Raw genomic sequence first — 10,045 nt, forward strand, 5'->3', positions numbered from 1 at the left:
AAAATTTCATATTAAACAGCTTAGGTAAGCAGTACTTTGAGCCACAGTACAACTATGGTGACAGTTTCAGATGACTGTCACTGTGGAAACCTGACTTCACCTGTATGAATGTTTCAGCTAAGAATATTCAGTCTTCCTCCTCCCACTACCACATACTGCAATTGCCACAGTTAGGCTAAACTTCAACAACTTCTGTTACGTAAACAAGCAGTTACATAATTTATAGTGCCTATTGTTGCATGTCAGGAGAAATAACGACGTCAAATGCAAGAACGCATCTGATTCATATCCAAGTCTTCCAGCTGCCATGCACATTTTTTATTTAACAAAGTTATTTTATTATCAACTTTTGAATCATCAGAAAGGCAATACTGTAAATAGAGAGTACAGTATCATGGAAACATGGTGAATATACAGGTATACACTGAAGAACACTAAGAGCTGCAACCTTTCTCAGAGCAAAGAAATGAAAGGTTGGATGGCCTAGGAAATATTTTTCTTCAAACACTTCTGTAATGTCTTCCACTTTTTGTATTTCTTTTGCTTGCGTTTGCAAAATTTGAATTGGATAAAAAAAATAAAGAACAAAAAGAAAGTAATACTTTTGTGCATTCCTTAATGCTGCTTCTTTTTAGTTATGTCTTTCAAATGATAATTCTCTGAAGTCCATCATCTGCACTACAAAAAGCCAGCAGTGAGACTGAAATTCCATGCCGCCCATTGATGTATTATGCTTATTAGGAGTACCTACATACAAATTTTGGAAAGGCCAGAAGGCCTGCATAAAAAACATAAGGAAAGAAAAATATGATTTTAATTTCAAGAAATCAAGAAATTGAAGCCCAGAACTGTTTCCTAGAGTATCACGATACTTGACAGTTTTAATGTATGTCTCCACAAAACTCCTACCCTAATATTTACAGCTACAGAATTAAACATGCAGCCAAAATACAGAGCCATGGAAGTATTTAGGTAATACACAGCATAGGTTCAATATCATATTTATATATCCAGCATTCTAAACAAGCTGCTGCAAGAGCAAAGATCTAAATTCTAGCTATTTCCTGTGGACCATAATCAATACCTCCACAGACATGACCTTTTCCATGTACATAACACTTTATTGCGTAGGTGACTGAGCACCAGCACAGGTTTTCCAGAAAAGATGTGGAGTCTCATCCTTGGAGAGTTTCACAGGACACCTGGACATGGTCCTGGGCATCCTGCTCTCAAAAGAGTTGGACCAGTTGACCTCCAGAGGTCTCTTCCAACTTAAGTCATTCTGTGATTCTACAATAGGTGCTTCATGATTTTCAAAAAGCAGTTCTGTTTCTTCAAAACAGCTTCTTTTCATCCTACAGTTCACTGATTACTCATTCAGAGAAGAGTGATACACCTGAATCTGTCCTGGGGGCCTCATATTCACATCTATTGTAAATATACCTAAATCTCTGGACTCTAGGACTCCCTTCTATTTTTGGAACTCTGTAACTTTGCACAGAATACTTAAGAGTTTCATCATTCCCAAGGCAAGGAAAGCGGGAGTAAGGATGGCAGAACTTAGAAGGATGTGCCCACGAGCAAAGATTTTGACTCAGTAATCCAAAAATTTGGTACAAAACAGAGGTCACATCCTGGAAATAGCAATTTTGGTATGGATAGAAGCTCAAATTGTTTAAGATCATTCACAAAAATATTTCTGAGTTCAAAAAGTTAAATCTGTCCCATGACCTGAAAAATAAGACTTAGTTGAATACACCACAGCACACTGTTAATGTGCTGGGAGATGAGTAAAAGAATATGCAGATAAAAAAGTAAAATTATCTTTCTCAGTGTACTTCGAAGAACACTTTTTTCTGGGGGGGGGGGGGGGGGGCACAATGCTTCTATATGTTAGAATCATTATAGCAAAATAATATTACATAACAATTCTCTAAGGATGTTCTCTAAATCAAAAGCAGGTCCAGGAGAGAATTGATATTATCTTCTCTGTACTTTTCCAAGACAGACCAGAGCAGAGCTTCCACTTAAGAACTGTTAAGAATCAATATTACTACAATAAAGCATCACTTTAGTCACGCAAACATACAATCAGACAAAAAGCTTCCTTGCTTCTCCTGCTGTGGTGGGGTACTCTTGGCTGCCTACAAGACCCTCACTCAGCAGCATTCTCACTCCCTCTTTTCAGATGGGCAGGGGCAGGAAATAGGATGAAAAAGTTTATGAGTTTCAAATAAAGACAGGGAGATGGCTTATCAGTTTCTGTGTCAAGGGCAAAACAGACTTGACGGAAATTAATAAGAGCAGGATGGTGAGAAACTAAAACAAAAAGTAAAAATAATATCCCACACTGGCCTCTTTCTTTCAAAACTCAACTTCATTCCTTCACTCCTGTTTTTCCACCTCCTCCCTAACCAAGAGTGTCATAGATGGGATGAAGAATGGGGCGGTCAGTTCCTCTCTGACAATCCTTCCTCCTCACAGTTTTCCCTTGCTTCAGTATGGGTCCTTCCCACAGACTGCATTTGTCCGCTAATTGCTCCAGCCTGATCACAGGCTGAAGCTCCTGCCAGAAACCTGCTCCGCCATGGCCTTCTTTCCACAGCTCACAGTTCTTGTCAGGAGCCTACTCTGATGTGGTTCCTTTCCACGGGCTGCAACTTCGTTGGGGGGCATATCCACATGCTCAGGCACGGGACTCCCCATGGGTTTCAGTGTGGATATCTACCCCAAGGTGGTCTTCCCCAGTGGCTGCTCCACCACAGTTCTTTCCACAGGCTGCAGAATATCTGCTCCAGAGTCTGGAGCACCTTCCCTCTCCTTCTCTGACCTCAGTGTCTTCAAGATTTTTTCTCACATATTTTTTCCTCATTCCTATCTCTCACACACTGTTGCATAGCATATTAATCTTTCATAAATATATTTTCACAGAGGCAACACCAACTTCAGCGTTGGGCTCAGCTGTGACCTGTGGTGGGTACACTGTGAAGCTGGCTAGAAACTGCCCCCTGTTCTTTGGGACAGCCTTGGTCACATCCCATAGAGATCACTGCTGCAACACCCCACTTCCAAAATCTTGCCAGATAAACACTTCCTTACCAGTTCAGAGAACAACAGGTTTCAAAATGGATCTTTATTTTTTCCTAGAATCTCAGACCAGACTGAACATTCTTAGTCTACAAACTAAGAATGAATTAGACATTTATCCTTCAGCAGAGCATTCTTCCGTACATCATCCCTCAGTTGAAAGTTGTTTAACAGAAGGAAAAAACGTTCAGGCCTTAATGCAGGTAACTTAGTACACCATGGAAATGAAGAAAACTAAGATGGAAGCTCCCGAGGAAGACTATTTTGATAAAACATAATGCAAATCATATTTCTAGCCACCATCAGAAAAAAAAATAATAATTATCTTGTAATGTAGTATGCATTTGGGAGTAAACATCCTTTCTCAACAACTTTCTCTGAAAAATTTTTGGGAATCCAGGTATGTCATAGAAAAACCTCCGTTCTCAATTCTTTATTCTTCCAAACTTTGTTTTCATCACCTCATCCCAAGCTTTGCATGAATGACGCAGGCAGTAATTTTGAACTAGGAGAAACTAGTTTTACAAAGTTAAATACTATTTGTATAATCTTCTATTTTATCTTAAATCCTGTTACATAAATCATGTTAAAATATGCTGGTACACAGGGTGTACCGGAATGAACACAGGAGTAATAGATGCTTAACTTCTGGCATTTACTTTCATAGTAAGCTATCTAATTGACTAAGAAGGTGTATCCTCTTTGTGTGAATCCTGAGAAACTATCATACAATCTGGTAACTCCCATTTCGCAAAGTAAATCTAAAAACTATAAAAATAGTCTGATGTGAACAGAAGATTAGTGTACGCTACTGAGTCACTGACTGTAAGCAAGTTAGCTGTATGCACAGTCTACGTGTGTCTTATGAAAAAACATTCTTATTTGATTAGCTGGAAGAGAATAAAACAGAAACAAGGATACTTAGTGAAAATGAACTTCCTAACTCTCTACACATTCTGTAAACAGGTATTTGTATTTAATACAAGACAGATACGTCAAAATATGCCTATGTATTGTCACTGTACAGAAAGATATTCCTACAAATTCTTCATTACCATCATTCATCTTCCAAGTAATTCATACCTGGATCTGCTTGAAATACAAATGGGACTAAAAATGCTAGCCAGAAGTCGAAAAAAATAACAAAAATGAAACAACAACAAGATAGAGAAAATAAAAAAGAAAATAGTCTGAACAGTACTGCATAATACCACAAAACCATGAAACACGTGGTACTCAACATGTAATCCCCAGGTACTTCTCTCTTGACTCCAGGGAAACCCTGGTGAAAACATTCAAATGATCCCGAGCAGTGCTATCGGCAGACATACTTCCACAAGAAACAGCCTGATCTACCAGTTTTACCACTACTTAGTTTGTGTAACTCCTCTGTAACATTTCACAGAGACACAGTATAGAAAAAGATAGTTTGAACTAGAGCACCTAAAAGCCTGTACCTCTATGTATATTCTACATAACTACTTCAGGATGTTGACAAAGTAATCTCTTTGATTACAGGTTTATGGCTCATTCTAATGGGATGTCATTTGTTCAGCTACTAGAACAGCAGTACTTTTGAGCCAAGAAGTCATTTTTATTCCCATCATCAACACGTGTTGTTTTCTTTTTTTTCCTGAATACCGCATTTGTTTTCTGGGAAGATACATTGACTTTATTATGTGGTACATTTTTAATAGTATTCTTTTAATTTTCCTCTATATTTTGTGAGGTAGGGCTTTTTGAGTGGAATTTCTGTTTTTCTTGCACATAGAAATGATCTAGGAGCAAGATTTTCAATAAAGCATGATTGGCAGAACTACAGCATTGGGACTCTGATTATCAAATATACAGAAAGCTGTGTTTGAAATGCCAATGAACTCTATGTGAAGATTTGTCCACTATAGGTAGGAATGGAGGTAAAAAATGGTGCAATAATGCTTTAATGTATATAATTCAAAACCTATAGGAGTAATAAAGCCATTAATACTGGATTAATATCTAGCTTTTAAAGTGGAAATACCCAAGGAAACAAGGGAAATCAACAAAATAAGAAGTCACCTGACCACTGTTTGAAGACACTGTATTAGAGGCTCAGAATAGATGGCTATCACAAATCAAAATAGGCCTAAATGGAAGAGAGAACAAAAGCCAGCACCAACAAACACCACTGCAGTAGAAACAAAACAACATCTTACAAACCAACAAAAGGTAATCAGATACAAATAGTAACAAAAGGTGCGAGCTTTTACATAATGAGGCAAGTATACAGAGGCTTTGAGGAGCAGTCAGTATCTTAGGTCATTGGAAAACAGTAACATACTGCTCAATTATATCAGAAGCAGGAAGACTACTTAATGAAATGGGAGAGAACAAACACATTCAAGAAAGAAACTGTAAGCTGAAGCGTTAAACGGTTTCCTTCTATTATAGCCACTCCATCCCACAAAGCATATTTTAAAAGTAGAAAAGAGAAGGAAAATAAGGCTCAGAATGGGATGCATTCCCTGAACTCTCAAGAAGTTTTCCTGTAACATTCTTGTGATACATTAACCAATCATAAGAATGTTGAATGTCTTCAGATGCATTTCATAGACTGAATAGCTAGCCACTTTTCTTCTACGCCTTTTGGTTTTTTTATATTGCTAACTGCATCTGTTACATACTAAGTGCCAGTGAGTGTGGGTTATATCATTAAAAGGCATTGATGTCCAGAACTACGTCACGTTCAGATCCACTAATATTCTGATAGTCCAGTTTAAAATCATAGTATGAGTCTTTAAAAACACAAGCCAGTAGAGAGGTATATTGCCATGCATTTGACACAGAATTAATAGTTCACCAAGTAATGACACCAGGACAAGATATGCATACTAAAAAACATACTTACAATGACCAAGAGAGAAGCACTGAGCTTTCAAAAAAAAAATTATGTGCTTGACTGCTCTCAGTGAAAGACAGTATCTCCTGCTGAATACTCCTGAGATGCTTAAATGATGTCTCTGTCCCCTAAAAGTATCAAAGAAGCACAGCAAATGCTTGAGAGCAGCTGTCACGTTTGAGACACTTACTTTGTTCACACAGCTTTTTTGCTTCTGCTGGCTGTGAGCATGCAAAATTAACAACACAGATGAATTTTTGCAGCCTGACCAAAACAGAAATATCCATTCAGTCACCATTGACAAAAAAAGCACCCCACTAACCTATTGAAGATTACAGATGAAAGCAAAGATCTAGGTTATCCTTTAAAACATTTTCAGAATTCAAGATAAATCATTTGAAGAGAAACTGTAGGGACGCATAAAAAAAAAAAACAGACTGACATGAACATGAATGGAAATGTGTATGTGTTTAAGTAGTGGAAGAAGCAGTAGAACAAAGGTTGAAAGAACAATCATAATGAGGAACACTGTTCCCAAGGCACTGTTCCCAGAGGGTAAACAGAAGAATGCTTTCTACATCAGGAAAAAACAAACAAACAAAAAAAGGCCTATACTCCGTTAAGGCCACAGAAGAGGTAACAGCGAAGATGTTGCACCCTAGTATCAAGAGGATGACGATGAAGAAGCAGGACATTACATATACCACTACTTTTCATGTTAGTTTATCAAGAAAACTGGTTAAAGGCATTAATTGAAATTAAGAAAAACAGACAACAAACAGTAATAAGATGTAAGATTTATGAAAGCTGAAATCAACCATTTTCTGTGAGAAAGGAAGCACAGACAGCAATACATGGATGGCAAAAATATTTTCTCTTTTATCACTACTGATTTCTACATTCTGGTTGGGTTTGTCCGGCAGTTCCTTCATTGGGCCCTGGCCATGGTGCTGAAAACAAAGCCCAGATCAGGCAAAAGGTTTCTGCAATTTTCTGACCTGCAGGAATCAAACATAACTCCTCACTGACAGAGGTCTGGGGCCGATATCTCAACTGAAGTAAAACAGTAAAGTTCATTGGACCGCAGCAATTCCACATCATGATGCATTCAAAGGCTTTAAGAACCAGTGACCATTCTCTAGACAGTATTATTTCTGAAGGAAAATTCAAGAGTGATGCACTGCCACCTGCACATAAGGAATCACAAACTGCAAAAATCCAAGTAACTTAACACTCTTAAAATACTCTGTTGCTGTCACTTCAAGTGATGCAATTCCCACAGCCATTCAATTAAATGTGGTGAGGTATACAGACACCCTAATGAGGTATCGTAATAGGACAGTTGCTTCTCATATAACAGAGGAAATTCCTATCGATATTCCTTTTGTCATGTCCTTTCTTCAGCAAGTCAGGATACATCATCAAGCAGAAATTGTTAATTGGGAATAGAAAAGGGTTGCCTTGAGAATTCGCTAAAATGAACGCTGTACACAAAATATGTTTATTCATCAAATCACTTCCAAAAATCATTTTTGGTCCTATTTTTTGGTAGCTGCGAAGGAGTGCTGCAGGACTGTGTTATCAAGAGTTCATTTTTCACCATCTTTGTGGTGGGGAATAAAAAAGTGGGAGAAAAAGCAGTACCAGTTCTTTTGAACTGCTTCACACTGTTGTTTGAACTGTAGTGCATGTGCACTACTTAAGCAGACACATTATCTCTGTCTTACCCACTTTCTCTGTTCTGAACCCCGCTGCCACTTCTGCCTCTTCCTATGTTGCATATAGAATCCAAAGTACATGTAGCCCTAACATGTAACAGCATGTTCCCTAAAGCAGGATCAGATTCTGTGCCAACTATAGTACTGCAATTTCCACTCATTTTAGACACCTCTCAGTGCAGAAAAAGGGCTGACCTTCTCTTTGGGGTTATCAGAAAAACGTATTAGGAAGGAAATGATGCATCAATATTTAGCACTTTCTGCCAAGGCTGGACTTTTGAAATAAAAGCCTCTCTTCGCCCCATAGTAAGTACATGTTTATGAATCTGCTAACCAGTCCTCTCAAACTGAGGACAGTTTACTCCTGTCTCTTCCTTTATAGTGAGATCTTAGGAAATTAGTGGGTACTCTGGTAGCTTTCTTTTGCAAATTTCATTTCTTAGACAAGACTTGCCTTTTCACCTCCACTTACCTGCTTAGTAAACCTATCCTTTTCACAAACTAAGTTGCCTATGTACACAACAGTTTTTATAGATGCTAGTGCTAGTTCCTTCTTACGTCATAAAAGTTATTTCAAGCTATTGAAGAAAAAACTAATAAAAGTCATCTTAAAAGTCAATATAAAGCTGTATTTTATCAATCATATACATATTGTTTTTTCCTGTCAAGAAATCACAAATGTGATTGAAAGCTATTGCCTAATTCATTTGAATGCAGACACACACACTTTTTATTGCCTCTGGTCTTTACTGACATGCCTGCTTTCTGAAGAATATTTTTTTATTTCCTTAAACCTATCTGTAAATTACTCAACTGATGCCAATTCCAAGAGCTACCTCTGTATGGTTTTCTTCTATTCTTTCTGAATTCCAGAAATAATTTATATTCCACTTCTTAGCACCTACAGGCTTTGAGCAAGTGTGAACAAGTGTTAAAATTTCCTTACCTCTAATTTTTCCTTAGCTGTGCTACTATACTCAATCACTATGTCCTTCTTAAGCATATGGCCTTCTTTACTGTGAAACAAACATTTATATTCTGATAGCACCAAAGCTAGCACGTATTGTTGATAACTTCATTGCAGTGAATTGTCAGAAACAATCTAACATTACTCAACAAAAAGAGAAGGAAATGATGACTGAACTACAAAAAGATGGCAATTATTTGAAAAAAAAAAACCTGCAATAATTATATATGCATTTATATGCATACACAGTCCCTTCAAATTAAGAACCATTCGTACCACACACTTTCTAGTACATTATACTGGTTTCAGTTTCTTAAAGCTACAGTTGAGCAGGAACTAGAGATGGAGAGATAACAGCTACAGTGCACCTTTACAGCTTAGCCTTCTCCTTTTATATGACAACTTAAAGACATAGCAAAAGAACATTAATTGAAATGCACTTAAAACTGCACGCACACACAGTTCTAAGAGAAATCTTAGCAGGAACAGCAATTTTTCTAATGATTGCACATAAAGGTAATTAGAGAAAGGGTTATAAGATGGATACTTAGAAAGGTTGCATGTAAGAAGCAAAGGAATGAATATGAACCAGGTCTCACTGTTAGCACAGTACTGTCACTGTAGACCATTAATCTTCTTAATAATTGTTAATGAGATTTAGAGCCTTTTTATATCTTGGTCAGAAACTCAAAACCAACTTACATAATGGTGCTAAGGTTAAATTATTATGGCCTTAGTATTCTGCAAAAGAATGTGCTGTTTTCTTTCTAGATCTTACATTCATATGACTCAAATCACAATCAAATGTAGCAATAGTGCAGAAATTTTTCATTACTGCCAGTGGTTAATGTGCACCAAAAGAACTACACTGTGAAAGAGTGAAGAAGCACAAACTGATACTGACTGTATTATATCAACTCCGTGGTTATATTAAGTTTTTTAAGCACTCACTTGTAACAATTTATTCTATTCCTTAAATACTGATATTGCTTTTCAATTTCAAAAATACATTACACATTTCAGTGCACACATTCATTTTCAGAAGAGTGAAAATAAGAAAATTACAAACTTAGTGCACAGAGAACATTTTTTGAGTTCCACAAATACAGCTTGCTGCTTGCACAGTTACCTTACCAGACACCACAGTTCTGTTCTCACCAAAGAATTTCTGCCTTACAGAACTGGGCTTTAATATGTCACACTAACACACTGCTCAACTGGTAAACAGTTTTTCATTTGCTGCAACACACAGACACACAATTTAATGTGCAAAACACATTTCTTTTTTCATTAGTTGGATTATCAATCAGAAGATAAGGCTATTAATACTAAGTGAACTCTCTTTGTGGAGAAAAGCAACTGTATCACTTGGTGCAAAAAAAAAAAACAAAAAAC

This window comes from Gallus gallus, chromosome 5 (genome assembly GCF_016699485.2).
Source record: "Gallus gallus isolate bGalGal1 chromosome 5, bGalGal1.mat.broiler.GRCg7b, whole genome shotgun sequence".
NCBI classification, from domain to species: Eukaryota; Metazoa; Chordata; class Aves; order Galliformes; family Phasianidae; genus Gallus; species Gallus gallus.